Below are 18,901 nucleotides of genomic sequence, written 5' to 3'. Positions count from 1 at the left end.
TTGTCATCAATTAGGTGCAGACAAATTATTCAATCTCATCAATCTATGGCTCAATTAGGACCTAATTGGTTGGTTCCTCAAGAGCCATTACCATTATACAACATAATGCTCTATATCTTGTATGATAATTAGCCCTTAAGAATATAGGTAGGAACATTTTCTTGAGTACAAGGGCCAGCCTACATAACATGCTTTGATACGTCATTTAAGGGTACGATAAAACACAAGACAAACAAAAAAACTAATCAGTCAGAAATCAAATTGTTTTATTAACTTCTTTATCAATATATCGACAATACTTCATATAAAACAAAGGAGGAAGGAAACAGAAAACTACCACCATTGAAAAGTGTTTAAATTTAGTGCAATGTGGGTCATGGTTTATGCCTTTGGACAACAGTGATTGGTGACTGGGTTTGTGCCTTGGACAGCTGTAATTGGTGACTGACAAGTACTCAGAAACTTTGGTCTTAGGTTGTTTTCTAAAAACTATACCACAAGGTGTTGGCTTTATCCCCTCCATGGTTATCTTTATAAAATGACAATTAGATGATAAATGTAAGAGTTCGTGATCATCACTTTCTGATTTAGGTTAACTGTATAGATAACCGGCGGTGATGTTTTTGTCTCTGTGAAAGTCAGATAAGCTGTCTTATATGCAGGAAAAAACGGCACACCAGGATTATAGGTTAAATCTATTGTGAAAGTCCTATAAGGATGTCAGACCTTCATAACAACTAACGTGTGAGAAGGATTTGCAAGATCTCAGTAAAAAAAAAACATGATTGAGAGAAGTTTATATTAAGTCCATGATGTGGTTGAAGCCTTATAAAGTAAATCTTCACGTGGTCTTTGGATTTCTAACTGCTTATTAAGTACAGAATGCAAGCCACCCATGTCTACTGACATGCAATTTGGTAAAAGCCAATAAATAAAGTGTCAATCAACTCTGCTCTGTTTGTTTGCGCAAAAAAAAAAAAAAAAAAAAAAAGAAAGAGAATGAATGGAGGGTACTCTCTTCACTCTGTCATAAGCACACTCCAGCTTGCTTGGAGGTTTATTAGTCATATGCTTTAGTTTCCCCGCCAAATATTGCGGTTTCTTTTGAAATACCACTCCGGCTTAGACTTGGGAGAAAATCCGCCCCAGTTTTCCCCCACTGACAACAAGAGCAGAGGGTTGTACCACGGTAGTGATCATGCATACCAATGAGGGTGGTGCTTTTGTTTGCGGTTTGGTCCCTGGGCAAACAGGGGGGCGGCGAAAGACAGGAAAAATACTGGCATTTGCATTTCAATTCACAGCGGAAGGCTGCCGTTAGTGCTGCGTGTTGACCAAGAGAATTAGTCACCAGGGTTTATATTGCTATCAATCTCCCCTCCGCTTACCCCTATTTGGTTGAACTTACTCCAATTATGAGAATAACACAATAGGTGTGGTCCATGATACACACTGAGTCGACCATTGTCTGTCAAGCAAACTGTTTTTTAAAAACAACAAAGATTTTATAAAGATTGTCGAGAAAATTCCATGCATTAATTTGTAAAATGCTGAAAAGGCTTTTGGCCAACTTAAATGCTCATATTGCTTGAGTGTGAAGTATATTCAATACATGAAAACATCCAACAAAGAAAGCTATAATTTTATACTTTTATCAAGATGAAACTAAGTAATTTTAAACTTGTTATCACTTCAGCATTTGGCCATTTACAGAACTTTTACTCACACTCACTTCTATCCCCATGCTTAAACACAGTGATGATAATGTATACCCAGGTTTGATACTTAGCTCTAAGGGTAAGGCAGTTTTGCCCAAGTAAAGGACACCTCCATGAGGAACATTTTAATTTCTACTGGAAGAGGCACCAAGGCAACTGACCAGGGGCATTGCATCAAGGGGACACTTTGGGGTACTCTAGGTGGCAGCAGACTTACCAGGTAATTCCATCGTTCTTGGAAATGTGAGCGTACTCAGAAGGGCATAAACAATTGAAATTTACCTGATGAGTCTGTTGCCACCAAGCGATCATAAGTCTCCCGTTGCTTTTACAATTATCAGGCACTGTACAGAGAAGGGAACAACTTATAATCTGCTATAAAGTTTTTTTTTTTTTTTTTTAAGTTGCACTTCTTCAATTTTTGGGGAGGGAGTGGGAGTTAGACATGACCTTGTAGTTCATGCTGTGAACCAAAATGACCTGTGGTATAAATGCAATAAAGGCCCGGCCTGCTATAGGGTCGCAACATCAGGCCATTTACTATTTTTAAACAGACTTCTACATTTCAATAACTTTCAAGCCATGAACTAACAAACAGGTCTGAAGTTTTAACTTCTCTCCCACCATGTTCGCACCCTCAGACAGTTATGCTTAAAAAAAAAAAAAAGGAATTTTGACTCAAGGCAAGAAAACCTAGACAACTGTTGCTGGAAAAAATAGGGGTGGCATTGTCCACATAAAAGCTCATTCCCCTATCTTGCATACTAAATCCTATAGGCTACCATTGCAGACCCCCTCATCACAAGCACATAATTGATACGTCTCAAGTGGTTCAAGCAATCCGCTGTGACAGGCAATCACCAGGCAGTTGAAGTCGCAAATGCGGAGGACAAAGGCACCAAGGTGCAAGAGGGAAAATCTTGAAATGGACAAAAGAGAAAAGGCGGCAAGTTGGGTGTTGAATAATCCCCTCTGACAAGTGGATGCTGCTGGAAAATGAAAGCCTTTTGGAATTGCGAACAAAGGGGGGGAGAGAGAAATTTCTCAAAGAATGATGTGCCTGGAGGTGGTAGCATGGATCCGCGAATGGGGAACTGCGTTGTATGGTCATGATGAAAACAGGCAATGCAAATAAACAAGAACTTTCTTGAGCTAAATTCAACAACAAGTTTTGAACTGTAAGAGACAGGAGCTCTGGTGACAAATATAAGTAAAGTCCAATGAGACTGTCAACAAGGTTAAAATCTACCCTAGTTTTGAAAGCCAGCTTTATAGGGAAAATTTGCTAGATTGTGTTTGGCATGGGTAGATCAATAATGAAATTGGGCACTGGTGGTTAAAATAAAGACCTTATTTGAAATTCTAAAAATGGAAACCCTGTTTGAGAATGCTAAAAAGCGTCCATGATTGAATCATGGACCCATGTTGACTCAAGGATCCCTGATGCTGACCTATTCTCTCAGAATCCTTGAGGAGGAGATATTTTTGGCAACCACTTGAAAATGTGGTTCAATCATCTGTGAGGAATTCTGTCCCCACAGCACTGAGCCAGAGAAAAAAAAACCCACTAGATCGTTCCAACTAGTAAGTACTTCAAGTAAAGGAAACTGTGAGCCCCAATTCAATTACACACCTGGGCATCAACCCACTGAATTTGTAACAATAGGGGATCAAACAGACCAGCTTCGCACCTCTGTGGTGGAGGGAACACTGCATGCCACCCATGACCATTTGTCTGCTTGATAAACACTTTCTAATCATCTTGCTTGATTGGAGAGAGGACACCATGATGCCAAACCACCTCCTCTATGGAACAGATAATACCAAGAGGATGCACAAACAAACCCACCCTCCTTGAAAACTTGAAAGGGTTATGCAACGGATTCTAGCCGATGAATGCATACCTGTTCAGATCGCTTGACAAGGGTGTGGGAGAAGCGAAGTTACTTTATTAGCAGTGTATGGCTGCGGACAATGGGAGGGGGATAATCTGTTGGGATGTGTTACCTGCATGGCCTGGGGGGGGGGGGGGGGGAGGTGTTTGAAGAAGAGAAGCGGTTTAGTCGTTGGGTGTAAAAAAGGTGGTGTCAGAGGACTTAGTAAAATGGACACATGCATCATCTAAGTATCTTTAAAATTTTAAAAAAGACTAGGTTTCATGACTGTCATGTTCATATTGTATGGTTTGTTTTCCAGAAGAGAATACTGATCTTTGACAATAACCAAAGGTGTCAAGTGCCTTTAATGAAACCTGGCTGTTTATGAACATCCAGTTTCAATCTGTTGCTGAAAGTGAATGGTATAATCGAACATAGACGAGCATGAATAAAAAATGGTCAGCTACAAGCTCCTATCGACTCTGAGTGCAGGTGTTTTAGAAATCCCCAGGCTTCTTAGCTCATAAAACACACACGATATCCTCACTGAACCAATCCAGGGGAAAAGGGATCTTTTTCTAGCTAAACCACCCAACACTTTCATTAAAAAAACGAAGTCAAAAACTGCAGGAGGAAAACATGATGTGTCCATGGGGCAATATCAAGATGTTAAATTAAAGCTTGGAGATTAAAATGTGCAGCCATGCGCACTATGTCTGCTGAATACAGAGGTGGCCTACACACTAACAGACCTTTCAATTGCAACGTCAAAGCCCCAGTTTTTGCCAAGCGTGGTTGGAAAACTATGGAAAGCCATTAATGCAATGGCTACTGTTTGTAAGAATGTTACACAGATATTTAAAAAAAAATAGTGTTGAATTTGTTGGAAACAAAGCAACAATCATGGCAGATGTTTTATTTAGTTGAAAGTTCGCAGAACTTGTTGAATTTGGTTAAAACAAAACACATCAAAGTTGTTTTAACTAACATTCGGCCATCCATGCCAACCGGTTAACCAGCACCGTTTGTTTATCAACAATGGAAAGGTCTATAAGAGAGTTATCTTTTGTCCAATCATGGTCCAGAGAACTAAACCTCTCTAGAAATGAACACAAGAGGGCAGTGTGATGAAGTATCAATTCACATAATTATTCATTAAAATCGTCATGCAGGCTACATATGACATCATCAGACTAGATTAAAGGCAGGGTACACTTTTGGTGATTGTCAAAGAAAAAATCTTACTTGGTGTATCCCAACGTATGTACAAAACAACCAAAATGTGATAATTTTGGCTCAATTGGCCATCAAAGTTGCAATAAAATCATGAAAGAAAAGCACCCTTCTTGCAAAGAACTGTGTGCTTTCAAATGGCTGAGAGCTTCAAATGTTGGGGTGAAAAACTACCTCTTTCTCTTCCGGTTCAAATCCTACTTCAGACCGTAGCTTTGGATGTGGATTAGGTTTTCAGTCCTTGATTGCATGGGTTTCCCTATTAAGGTTTTCCTCCCACATCTAAAACCAAACATTTCTTCTTGCTCCCTTTCCATCCTGTCATTTGCGCTAATTGTGCAACGTTGGATGTGTAATAAAAACCCCAAAATAAAACCATTATTGGATTTGTGGTAGCAGAATCAATACTTAAATTGAGTTTAACGTTGTCATCTGAAACTAACTTAGGGACACTTTTTCCTGAGCAGAACAATAAAATAAATTTCCTTCACCAGAAGTCAGTTTGTATAAGTTTTTCTCCCATAGAAATGTTTACTTCTAAGTGACTGAGTAGCACAAACAACAACACATACAAAAAAAAAGAATAAATTCACTTTGACACTATGAGAATGACCCAAACACCTTTATGTCAAAAGTATTTTGAATCTCGGTTATAAATTTGTCTCTGAATTACTTACAGCAAAGCCCTACTGAAAGGTATGTCAAAACATAGTACCTCCCTGGCCTAGATAGCCACCCTGAAAATAAATCGCTTCAAACTAAAATGTCAGAGTGGATTTCTGGATTGGCCACTAAGGCCCTGTTGTTCCATCATCCCTGTGTTTTCCCGAAATCCTCTGCCCGCATTTCAGCTGTCCCTGCCTCGAGGCAACTCGCGACCCGTAAGTGACATTTTCATTTTGATTTTAACTTCCACCAATTACGCTCTGACATTGACAGGGGAAGAGGAAAAGAATGAGAGAGAGAGAGAGAGTAAGAAAGAGAAAGGCTGGGGAGATCTTAATGTTGGGAATGAAGGGGGGGGGGGGGGGTTGATGGCAGGTGCAAGGCTTTCTGAGGGTTAGCGTTGCTGTTAAGACAATCGCCTGTGATCACGCTTGAAATTTTAGAGTTTTATTTTGATCTAATACAGGTATAAGGATACAAATAAAACCACAGAATTTGTACGAGAGGCCGATAGGAAGAAATTTTAGACAGGTTTCCTTTAGAAAACATTGTACTCAGTAAAATGTTCAATAGTCACTAATGTCACTAATATGAGAATGCTTTAGTCACTGCTTATAAAGGCAGTGGACACTATATATTGGTAATTACTAAAAAGAGTTATTAGCATTAAACCTTGCTTGGTATAACGAGTAATGGGGAGCTGTTGATAGTATAAAACATTGTGAGAAACGGTTCCCTCTGAAGTAACATAGTTTTCGAGAAAGAAGTAATTTTCCACGAATTTGATTTTGAGACCTCAGATTTAGAATTTGAGGTCTCGAAATCAAGCACCTGCAAGCACACAACTTCGTGTGACAGTGGTGTTTTTTTCTTTCATTATTATCTCGCAACTTCGACGACCAATTTAGCTCAAATTTTCACAGGTTTGTTATTTTATGCATGTTGAGATACAGCAAGTGAGAAGACTGGTCTTTGACAATTACCAAAAGTGTCCAGTGTCTTTAATTAATTTGTTTTACACAAAATTACAATTCCAGCGAATCTATCTTTATTTTCTTTAACAAATAATTTGAACATTCTGTATATAAACTGGATATTCTGATGTAATTTAATGGTGGCAAATCTAAAATGTTCAATAGTCACTAATCAGAGAACACATGAGAGTGCTTTTAATTGGTCACTGCTAAACTTATTTGTTTTACACAAAATTACAGTTCAAGTAAATCTGTCTCTATTTTTTTTGAAAAATCATTGAAACATTCTGTTTATAAACTGGATACTCTGATTTAATTTAAAGGAACACGTTGCCTTGGATCGGTTGAGTTGGTCTTTGAAAAGCGTTTGTAACCATTTGTTATAAAATGCATATGATAAGAAAGATATTTTAAAAGTTACAAACGCTTTTCAAAGACCAACTCGACCGATCCAAGGCTTCGTGTTCCTTTAATGGTAATAGCCATTTTTTCTTTTAGGATTATGTGCTGCACAATATTTGGAAAGCTTACAATCAAACAGTCTAGGTAATGATTATCAACAATTATATCTCAATCTTTCAAGTAAAAGTATCTTAACAAGGAAACTACAATGAAACTTAACATATTGCATTTAATAAAAGAAGAAACCAATACTTCAAATAGTGAAGGCCCACTCTCGTCTCTACAGGCCATCCTCAGATGGAGAATTTGGTCACGGATTAGATACTGTGCAATGAGATAGGATACAAGATTGTTTAAACTGCAGTTTTTTCTTTCCCTTACAGTCTCAATGTATTGGGTTTCGACGTCAATTTCAGCGGAAATGAGATTTTCTGAAAGGGGAAGAGGAGAGCAAATCCACAGGCTAAGTGACAGTCAATTTGTTGTCAGTGTCTTGTTTCAAGTTTGCAATAAAGTGAATTGATGGAGGGATGAGAAAGAAGAAAAAATAAAGAGAGTGACCTGGAGAAGATATGAGACAGTGCTACATGTAGCCAGGTTAAAAAAAAATTGTGGATGAGTTGGTTTTATCAAGAAATTCATTGTAAAACATTGAGACTTGATTTAAACTTTCCTCCATGGTAGGACCAATAGGCCGAGTTGAATTGAAAAAAATAATTGAAACATAATAATGGCAAAATTATATCTTTCAACATCAGCAAGTGCCAAGTTTGCCCTTGGTAACAGGAATTTGACAACCTTTTTTTATGGACTTGAAGTCTTGAAAAGCTGGAAAGTAACATTTAGGGCGCAGTCAACTAAGCATATTAAAGAAAATAAATAGGTCTCCTTCATGACTAAATAACCCAATTTCTTATAAAAAGTAGGTTATTTTTTTAGTGGAAGGACACCTAAGCTGGTCCAAGGAGAACTAATTGAAGCAGAAATGTAAAGAATTGGGTGTTCATTTGTCCAGAACCAGTCTATAATTGAGTAGGATTTTTCTTCAATTAAGAATCCTTTAGAAGCGATTGGCAAAATCATGCCCATTACACGTAGTAATAGTGACCATCATTGATGAATGTAATCTAAATATTTGTTGGCGTAGAGGAAAGCATGACTTTATTGAATAGCTTGCTCTACTATATAGCAGTAAATATTTGTATGCTTTCCCATGGTCTATGAAAACAGGGGCGTACAGTTGCGACAAATATTTAATCGAAGTAAAGTTGTGCTAGTTAACATGGTGTTAACTTTTTGGGCCGAGTTTGCATGTTTGAGTAGTTAACATTTTTATGGGCTGAACAATCATTGATTAATTGATAAACACTGCAATTTTCTGATTTTTTGTTTCAAAGGAGAAGAAAAAAAAAAACAGAAACTGGACTTAAGTAGGAAGAATGTCACTGATTTCTCTAAAGTTGATCAGGGATTATGGGCAGAGGGGCGTGTGTTGCCCCACTGCCCCCTCCATCCCCTAGGACAAATTATAGTGACAGAATAATCACAATAAAACTCTCATAAAGAGCCCCAACCAACAAGCTGGTTTGTCCGAATGGTTCTGTAAAAGAAGGGTTTTGAGTGGCTCAACACTCTCTTTTTTTTTTAGTGCAGGAGAACTTGAAGGAATTTGGGTCGGTTTTGAGCACTAGGGATGAAACAGGAGATGACTGCACTACAGAGGGGCCAATCCCTCACCTTACCTAGCCACGTGAATAAACATTCAGCCGGGACTGTAAGATCCCTACAAGCTATCCATAAAGACGGGCTGACCCAGTAAAAACATGGCCCAAAGTTGGTAGATATAGGAACAGTGTTATGCAGTTTTAGCAAATACCTGATTGCGGTAAAGGGAGTGTACAGGTTAAAAGGCAGTGGGCACTATTAGTAACTACTCAGAATATTTATTAGCATAAAAACTTACTTGACAACGAGTAATGGGGAGAGGTTGGTAGTATAAAACATTGTGAGAAACGGCTTCCTCTGTAGTGGGGTAGTTTTTCGAGAAAGAAGTAATTTTCCACGAATTTGATTTCGAGACCACAGATTTAGAATTTGAGGTCTCGAATTTAAGCATCTGGAGCTGAATGCACACCACTTCGTGTGACAAGGGTGTTTTTTCTTTCATTATTATCTCGCAACTTTGACGACCGATTGAGCTCAATTTTCACAGGTTTGTTAGTTTATGCATATGTTGAGATACAGCAAGTGAGAAGACTGGTCTTTGACATTTACCAATAGTGTCCAGTGTCTTTAACACCGAACTGACTTTATGAATTCTAGAGAGTAAACAACTTTAAGTGTCTGTGAGTTTTCAGCCCCTTGTCCCCTTACTTTTTTGTTAAATGATTACCATAGCAACAGGATCTTTTGTAAAAAGCCTACTTTTCATTCAGTCAAATGTGAACAAACATTGCACAGTGCCACTGGCCAATGAGAAAAACCACTGGTATGCACAGTGCCATTGGTAATAACCCACAACCTAGAAACAACACTTTGTAGCACGGAATGGAACAGGTACAGGGGGTGCTTAGAGCATTTTTTATATTTATAAAAACAACAATACAAGGTGGCTTTACACTCTATTCTTAATTTCAATGTTTCATATTTCCTAAGGGTATCCCTGTTCTGCAAGGTGTTCCAAACTCATTAAAGAAGTCAAAAGCCTCTGAAATTGGGATTTTAAATCCAACTTTAAACTGAGAAAATAATTTGAAGACTGAAATACTTATCTTGAACCTTATAAATCCAACATGAAAACTGAAACGACAGGGAATAAAACACGCCTTTTAGAGCGGCGAAAAAAAGAGAGTGGAAAGTTGAGAACGTAAATAAGTAGGTCAATGAAAATATGTATCTGGGCAAGTGATGGATCACGGATAGCTAAAAGAAAGAGGAGTGATTTGCGAGTAACCCACTGCACACGTAACATGGTCTACCAATCAATTATGTATACTATATCTTTTTTCTTTTACGTTTGAAGTGAACTTCTCACAGAAAGTAACTTTTTTTTGTCTGCCTTCTGGTGATTTCAACAACTCCACCTCCCCAGGCTAAATGCAAAAGCTGGAACTTGGCACATGAGCTCAACTAATAGACTTGTGTTGACAGCAGGCCCCATTCCACAAAGGCCTTTGCTGATAAAAGAATGAACAAATGGAGCGAACACACACAACTGGGAACTCAAAATACTGAATTCTGAAACACCATGAAGAGACTATACAATATGAAGATGTTCACATAGATATTGTTTATCATCGGGTGGTGAACATAATGACTTTTCAAATAAATTGCTATGAGTCATTGACCCTCAATAGCTGGGAATCAAGTCACACAAGTTGTAGGGAATGACTGCAGTTGACCTAGGTCACAGTTCTTCATCGGACGATAACCATCTCTTTTAAAATATCCCCTGATGTTCATGTGATGACACCATAAAATTATATCATGTCTTTCTTTGGTTACATTGATTTGTACAATACAATTAAAATGGACATGCCATGGTAGTCCTTTTTGCACAAGACACGATCAAATATTTGATTACGGTATTAAAATACAATATGTATTTACATCAAATCCACCGAGGGCAATGGCTTCTGTTGCTCTAGTCTTGGCCCTATAACCCATCATTTATGGGTGTTTTTAGAAGTTTAGATATTTGAATAAACATGCCCTGGTTAACAGCAAAAAAATTAAAGTTCCCTTACTGCAAGAGAATTTCCACAGTAGTTTTGCCCTACATCGGAAGTGACAAGAGCAATAATAGTCATTTACAGGATATCGCAATCCCTTTAGCACGCCATCATGTCACAAGGAGATCTCAATACCTGTCATACTGACTCTGCCCTTCAAAAGAACCTTTTCCAAAAACTGGTCAAAACAAGTAGCCTCCCAAGTCATAACTGGGTGTTCTCTTTACACACAATACCAGTATGGTCCTGCCAGGGATTAGCTCAGAGTGTGAAGGGGGTCAAGTTGGCTAGACGTGCCTGCGGGCGGCAGAGAAAGCAAGCCTTGTTGAGAAACAAGAGCTTATAATGGATTGCAGGGATGGTAGGGATTAGGATATTCGTATTAATCATGATTTGATTTTAACAGAAGACCTGTGATGTGAAGAACACATGACATATCATAACAATGTTATCATCAATAAAAAATTCTTGGAATCTTCTATTCAAGAGGCTCGATAGAAATATATTCTGGTACCGTAATAGTTTACATACAGCTCGTCTATTCTAATTGTTAATAGATGCAAGGAACAAGACAACATGGACTTGGTCTTGATAAAGTCTGTACAAAACAAGAACAGGGCCCAATTTCATAAGCAAAGGATCAGCGCTTACATCAAGCGTATTTCATGGGTTAGCAGGGAATTTTGGCTTGAGCGCGTGTGTATCCGCACGTTTTGCTAGGCACTTGCCTTGCACGCAGAGAAAAGTGATTGTAAGCGCACCATTCGAAGGCAGGCAGAGCCATGAATTTGGGCCCTGGTTATGAACCTTGTTTTTTCTTGAGGTGCTGAAATTAAATGATAAAGTGTTTTCAGTCAAGTGTACATTTGCTTTTAGACCTGTACTCTTTTAAGGGATGAATATGGCTGTCAATGCACGAGAGCACTTTCACATCAATACAAACATTTAAGTTGTCAAAAATAAAAAAGTATTTATGATACCCTGGACTCAAATGAAAGCTTTGATATTCCCTGAGGAAGTACTGAACTGAAAACCCTGTCCACATCAGTAAATCTTGTTCAATAAAGATATACATTTCTCGCTATCCTCACTTGGTTTCATTGTGTTTTCCTCAGAGTTTCACTGTTTCCAGTTTTCTTGTCCAAATTTACAATGAATTGGCCTGAAAAATGTGTTTCGCTACATTAAAAAAAGGGAATGTTTTAGGGGTCTTCTCTGCCGGCCTGCATGCACGTGTATTATGCTCCCATTTTATCCTCAATGATACCAACACGTAGCTCAATTATCAAGCAAAGCACTTTCCAAAAGGATTTAATACCAAACTCATCAACACAGAGGGCTTGCAGGAGATCCATAATGATTGATGCTACTGTCATGTTCTATAAGCTACAACCAGATTACACTCCTGAATGTTGGGGAGGAGAGGAGGCCAGCTTGCGTTTGGAGGTAGGGTACATACGCTCACTTGATGCTCTCCCCAAGGTTGCATTAAATAAGATTAAGAGTGATAACTCAGGCGATGGTGTTGTCGACGCACAAAAGCAGCACAATATCTGCTTGAGAAATGTCACTGTACTATCCCGGCTCAACAGTATTAATCCTTGGAGCTGAAATGTTTCAATTTACGCACCCCGAGTATGCACTGATACTGAAGGCACTAAGAGGGGAGACAATGTACCCCATTAAAGGCTGTGGACACTATGGGAGACTTTCTGGGACGATAGAGGGCAGCAGACTTACCGGGTAAATCCATTGTTCTCAGAATTATGCGCATGTTCAGAACTACGTAAACAATGGAAATTTACCCGGTATGTCTGCTGCCGCCTAGCGTTGGAAAGTCTCCTATTGGTAATTACTCAAAATAATTATCATCGTAAACCTTTCGTAATTACAAGTAATGGGGAGAGGTGGATAGTATAAAACATTGTGAGAAACAGCTCCCTCTGAAGTTACATAGTTTTTGAGAAAGAAGTATTTTTCCACGAATTTGATTTCAAGACCTTAAAGGAACACGTTGCCTTGGATCGAACGAGTTGGTCTATTAAAAGCGTTTGAAACCGTTTGTTATGAAATGCATATGGTTAGAAAGATGTTTTAAAAGTAGAATATAATGATCCACACAAGTATCACTCGAAACTGCACGGTTTTCCGTTTACGTCGCGAACTATCACGGTCGGCCATTTCTGGGAGTCAAAATATTCCCATAAATGGCCGACCGTGTTAGTCGACAGGGTAAAAAGAAAACCACGCAATTTCGAGGCATATTTGTGTAGATCATTGTATTCTACTTTTACAATATCTTTCTAACCATATACATTTTACAACAAACGGTTACAGAACGATTTTCAAAGACCAACTCGACCGATCCAAGGCAACGTGTTCCTTTAAGTTTAGAATTTGAGGTCTCGAAATCAAGCATCAGCAACTTCGACGACCAATTGAGCTCAAATTTTCACAGGTTTGTTATTTTATGCATATGTTGAGATACACCAACTGTGAAGACTAATCTTTGACAATTACCAATAGTGTCGACTGTCTTTAACCATTCATGGAGGCAGAAGCTTTTTCACTGTGGCTTCTAAACCCTATAGCAATGTCCAGGGGTGGATTTCACAAAGAGTTAGGACTAGTCCTAACTTAGGACTAGTCCTAGGAGATATCAAAAATCATATAGCTAGTCCTAAGTTAGGACAAGAAAATCTTGCTAACTCGAGATAAGACTAGTCTTAACTCTTTGTGAAATCGACCCCTGGACCGATTAAATTGTTGGACCCTTGGACGTTAAATTTGCCATAATTCAAACTGCATTTGTATTGTGTTTGTAATCATGTGAAAACTAACTTTTATAAAGTTCACGATTAATAAAACCTACTCAAAGTTTGGGAACTCAGCTTTGAACTTATGTATGGCTAGGCCGAGGTCAATGTTTTAGTAGTTTACAGCTTCAAATGCACATCATTACAACAACACAAATAGTAATGAAGACCAAGAGGCAAGGTGCCAGACAGACCACCTTCGCTGTTTGGGTTACCAAGAATGTTAGAACTTGTCGCTACTCGGCTACCTAGCGGACCAAGACCTTGACTCAAACCCAGATGTTTGTTAACCTTGCAACACAATACCTGGCAAAGACAACAGATATTTGTATTCTCAACCTTGAGGGGGTGGTGGGGGCAACAGGGGTGCATTCCGGAGAAGCCCTGAAGGGGGCATTTGGATCTAATTATCATCTCACACACAACACTTCTATTAATAGTGTAACACTACAAAATGTTAGTGTTCACTCTCCATATAGTCAAGTGCATTTGCTGATTACAGCACATAATTTATTAGTAGATTTTTATATAGTATAGATCAAAATAATTTCTATCATGTACAATATTCAATACAATTTCTCAAAAGAAAGAACTTAAACTACCAGTAAACACACACTGACACACTGTTACCGCAAACCAAGTATACACTGCAAACCAAATATGACCAATATTCACTCCCTCTTAAAACATTACTGCGAAGAAATATCCGATGATAAAGGCAACAAAATTGGTATAACAAAGTGATTTAAACTCTACCTACTAGCTAGTGGAAACAAAAAGACATGTATGGAAATCCTGACAAGTGCAAGATGATTTTGTCTTTTCAAAAAGTTATTGAAAACATGTAATCTATTGGTCCCCAAAATCCTACACTTTCAAAAATGTTTTGTTAATGCATTCAGAAAAACACACCACCAAACAAAGAAATGATGGCATTTCCCATCTCCTTAACATGTAATATCTTCAGTTTAAATAGTTTAACAGTACAGTTCTGACCCAAACGGTAGGGCCTATCTTCCCACCAGCATTCATATTGGACAGCTCCAATGCCACTACCAATTAGGACATACCTCACCTGTCACACCACTGTCCCAAATCAAAACATGGTGTGTGGACTTGACCATGGTGAAGGGACAAAAAATGTACTGGTCAGATACGGTAAGGTAACATTATTATCTCATATCAACAGCCCTCGGTGTCTGTCAAGAACTAGTTGCTGCATGGTTATTAAGCCAGGGTCCGTGACAGAACAGCTAAAGTAGACTTGAACCAATCAAAAGACATCTATTTTCAGTGGAGTCTACCATTTCTAGGAGAGGGGGTTACACCTATGCCAAGAGGAGAGCTCTAGTTTTACTCACCCACAAATTTTCAGAGTGATTAAAGAGCTAGCAACGCTCAGTATAGTTATGAGGCTATTTCAATCATCTAGATTCCTAAAGCTTTCTTGAGAATATTTTAGAAAGTTTTTTTCCCCCCAGAAAACACAAGAGATACAATGCCAATGGAAACAATATTTGCAGTAGTGGGGTTACCACATTTTCTTTGGGACTTTTTTACAGCACAAATCATTTAATTTCAGGAGATTTTTCTTGAAATCATGAAATCAAAGAACACAAAATTGAAACATCTTTCCCCTGAGTTCAAATTGTACAATTGTTATCATGGCCTTCCTGTCCATTGCCAACAATTGTTTTCTCTCTCAAACTTCTTTAAAGGCTGAACAATTTTCAGCACAACTTCTTATTATTTTTTTACTTTTATAGGGCATTGTTCAAAAAGGTTAATCCGCAAAAATCTCAGACCTCAAGTATTGGACCCCGCGAAGCATTACAGGCATTTCCCACAACACGTAGGTTGGACCTCCCTCATCCTCCACCCAAATGAAATTACGGAAAAATGTGCCAGGCACAAAACAACAAATCGCCGCGGCCAGTTAGCACCTCTTAGAACATGCCGAGAAACATGCTATTTTCTTACAGCTCGCTAACTCCGCTGGTATGTCTGCACCTGTCGTACATAGGAAATTCCACCTTCCACGCCCTTATTTGTCCCTATTTGTGCCAGGTACCCCCCGGGGAGTATCACCCCAGTTGTCACACCTCCTGTCACTCCCCTGTCACTGTGAGATCTCACACATGAGTATTTGCAGGCAGATTATTCCAAACATTGTTACAGGGCTAATTTTTTTGTTTTTCAGCGGTAAGAGAAACCGAATCTTTGGTGGATGATGACTCTGGAAAGTCTTGTTAAGATACCGTAATTGAATTACTTTCATTAGATGCGGTAGATTAAGTTTGTTTAGGTCGCTCATTGGGCTTTTGTTGTTGACCTTGTCCTTAAAGTACAAGGTGAAAATCCTGTGACAACTTTTTCTTTCCAAACATTTCAGTGATAGTTTTGATTTTACAATACATACATATAAAATAGCCATAAAGTTGTAAGAGTGGACATAAATATTGTAAACAATGTACTGATATTAATCAGATACACTAAAACTAGCGAACAATTATTGTTAAACAAAGAAAAACGCATGCCATTTTAATTTTTTAACGGAAAAAAACCCCAAAAACATGAATAAAACACAATTTGAATTTTAGTAGAAAAATAAAATAAAATTGCAGGTCTTATCATACAGCCTTTCACTGTTGACATTTATGGTTATAGAAACTTGAAAAACACAAATTGTTTTCCTGAATTTGAAACAGATTTCCTTGATTAAAAAAGAAACGAGTTTTGCATGACTTAAAAACTGTAAGAAAATTTGCCGCGACCTACATCCCTCCACTTTACAAGTTTGACTATAGTGATATTCACACAACAGCAATTTAACTGGGGTCCCTTGCCTAGTTTTAGCATTGGTTGTAAAATGTAGCAATGTTTGACAATATTTTGCAAGAGAACTTAGACAGTAGAAAAAATGGTTGTTCTTTCACACAAGGTACATGTTGTAAAATTTTACAACCATGCTACAATTTAGCAAGGGACTCTTGCTAAATTGCTCCTGTGTGAAAAGGGCTTATGCATGCGGCACCAAAAATGAACTCTGACACCTTACCACAGATATGCCACTGAAACCACTCCTCTAAAATATCTCTGCTAATCCCCTAATCTGGATTTAAAAGCCTGAGGATAGGCTAATCCAGAATTAGTCCCCTGCTAGGCTGAATCTAGCGAAGGGATTGAGTCTTTCATCAGCACTGTTGGATAGACCTAGTTTTCATTCTGTCATTCTGTCTTTTTTTTAATTTTTATTCTAACAGCCGCTAGCCTATGACGGTAACGTCGTGTTAACTTTCTTCAGCCCTTACTTGTTTGAATTTAATGCTCGAAATAAAAATATAAGTGACTTTCGATATGTCGTTTATACATATTTACTAAATATATTGAGAAAAGCTGCTTGAATTTTGCTTGTAAGTTTAAAATATTCTGTTAAAGTCATAACCAGCTGTTGGCTGAAACAATAATGTTTGGCTGAACAAAAAAGAAGGATATTCTGTTAAAAACTATGTAGAAGCCAAGCTTTTTTGTTATAATTTGTTCAGTTTTGAAAAAAATAAGCAGGTTACTAATATTGTGACTAGATGAACATTCAGAGTGAATGATCTTAAATGCACGAGAAGCACTAATTGTACCACAATAATCTTCATAAAACTGACCCCCAAAAAAGTCCAATTTAAAAATGAATTCTTTTTGACAAACGGAAGATTCTTCCACGTCTGTGAAATAAAATAATAAAGTGAACTCTCGCGACCCTTCGGAGGTGAACATTCCAGATCAAAGCTGACACATTAACAAATGAGCCCTGTCACTCAGCTGCTAATGTTACATGTTCGTGTCACGAACATGGTGTGGTGAAGTTATGTCAGGGAAACATCATCCGCCCGACCCCTGACCCCTATGATGAAATCATATCTGCTTATATGACAGCTATTGGGGTTAATCAATAGCGCAGTCTCCTATATACAACATATCGTTTGTCATGTTGTTGAAACAACACCATGTTTCACAAGTCGTAGCTGTGGCAATAAATTAATCATGAAAGGGGCAACCCTTAAGACAAATTCTCCTGTCTAACTTATTTTCTTGGAGTTACAAGTCACATAAAGGGCCCAATTTCATGGCTTACCATGGAATTCTGTGCTTAAATGGATCATGCACTAACATGGCTTCGGTAAGCAGAGAATACTTTGGTAAGCAGAGCCATGCAATTGGGCCCAGATCAGTTTGTTTAATTGGCTGTCCCTCAAACCGGGTACATTAATACTGCAGGGAACTTAAAATATTACTACATGGTGTAATTAGCCTACTGCTTCAAAGTGCTCATACCGCTCGAAGTCTGATTATACCCTTTTAACACCTTTGTAGACGGCGCAGCCCGAGAGGAATATCGAATACACTTGAGCCAAACAATTTGCGGTACGACCCGACACAATATATTCCCCCAGGGCAAAAATAAATGAAATAAAAATAAGATATTCATACCGAAAGTTGAAATCTAAACATTTGTAGCATTCCACTTCATGGAATTAAAGAGATGATAATAACCTTAATTTCAACCCTATGGAATAAGTAAAAAATATTAAGGAAAGTGAGTGACAGTTAAGATTGTGTAAACCAAGTATTTTCTTTACATTTTTTGTACTATTGACATCCAACAGCGGATAGCCGCCACTCACAGGAATCAATATAAATTTGGGGTTAGGCCTAGACCTATTCCTAAGAGTGGATGTATGACTTGGGCTAGTTATACAAATAATGTGATTGAAAAGATGTTGTAAGCCAAATGTTTTGGACAAAGAGTGCATCTACAATTGGCCCCGAGGATCAAACTTTGAGTAAGTTTTAGGATACCGGCTCAATGTAAAGGAACCCAGACTTTCTAAGGTTGGATAAGAAATGCTTCTCTCAGTGGCAAACCTCTAATTTGAGATTTCTTATCATCCAACAGTGACATCTTTTTGTGAATCAGTCATAGATTTTACTACTTACCGTCATTGCAGATCTCCAATCTGCTCCAAAGGAATGGCTTTCAAGTTACAATTCTTCCTGCAAGATTAATGCAAAAAATTAAGAAGAAATAAAATGATATCAAGTAGATTACTTGCTCCTCAAAAATTCAAGTTTGGGTTTGAATTGAAAGAAAAATTGAGTGAAGTGGGACTTGAACCAATAACCTCCGGATTAAAAAACCGGCGCTGTACCTAAATTAAAGTTGTCAGAAACTGCAGTCCAATATTAGAATGTAATTAATTATTAGACCAAAACACATTCAGATTTACTGTACTAATATTTATCAAAATACCTAGATTTTACTGTTTAATTTACATCTGGATCGGCTTATGACCCCCCTGCACACAAAGAATGGGAGACTTTCCAATGCTAGGTGGCAGCAGACTTACCGGGTAAATTTCCATTGTTTACGTAGTTCTGAACATACGCATAATTCTGAGAACAATGGCTTTACCCGGTAAGTCTGCTACC

General features: G+C 38.1%; 1 long non-coding RNA gene across 1 annotated transcript in view; it reads right to left on the bottom strand.

The window, feature by feature from the left end:
* Positions 1-1,914: 1,914 nt before the first annotated feature.
* The window catches only part of LOC117296171, a 36,269-nt gene continuing 19,282 nt past the window's right edge, over positions 1,915-18,901 (bottom strand). The window contains exons 3-4 of the long non-coding RNA XR_004519719.1: positions 18,410-18,466; positions 1,915-2,062 (exon numbers count right to left, since the gene is read on the bottom strand). This is a non-coding gene — a long non-coding RNA (uncharacterized LOC117296171). The remainder of the gene's footprint in view (positions 2,063-18,409; positions 18,467-18,901) is intronic.

Source organism: Asterias rubens, chromosome 10 (assembly GCF_902459465.1).
Source record: "Asterias rubens chromosome 10, eAstRub1.3, whole genome shotgun sequence".
Classification (NCBI taxonomy): domain Eukaryota; kingdom Metazoa; phylum Echinodermata; class Asteroidea; order Forcipulatida; family Asteriidae; genus Asterias; species Asterias rubens.
Note: the sequence above shows the minus strand (reverse complement) of the source record. Positions and strands in the feature narration are given on the sequence as shown.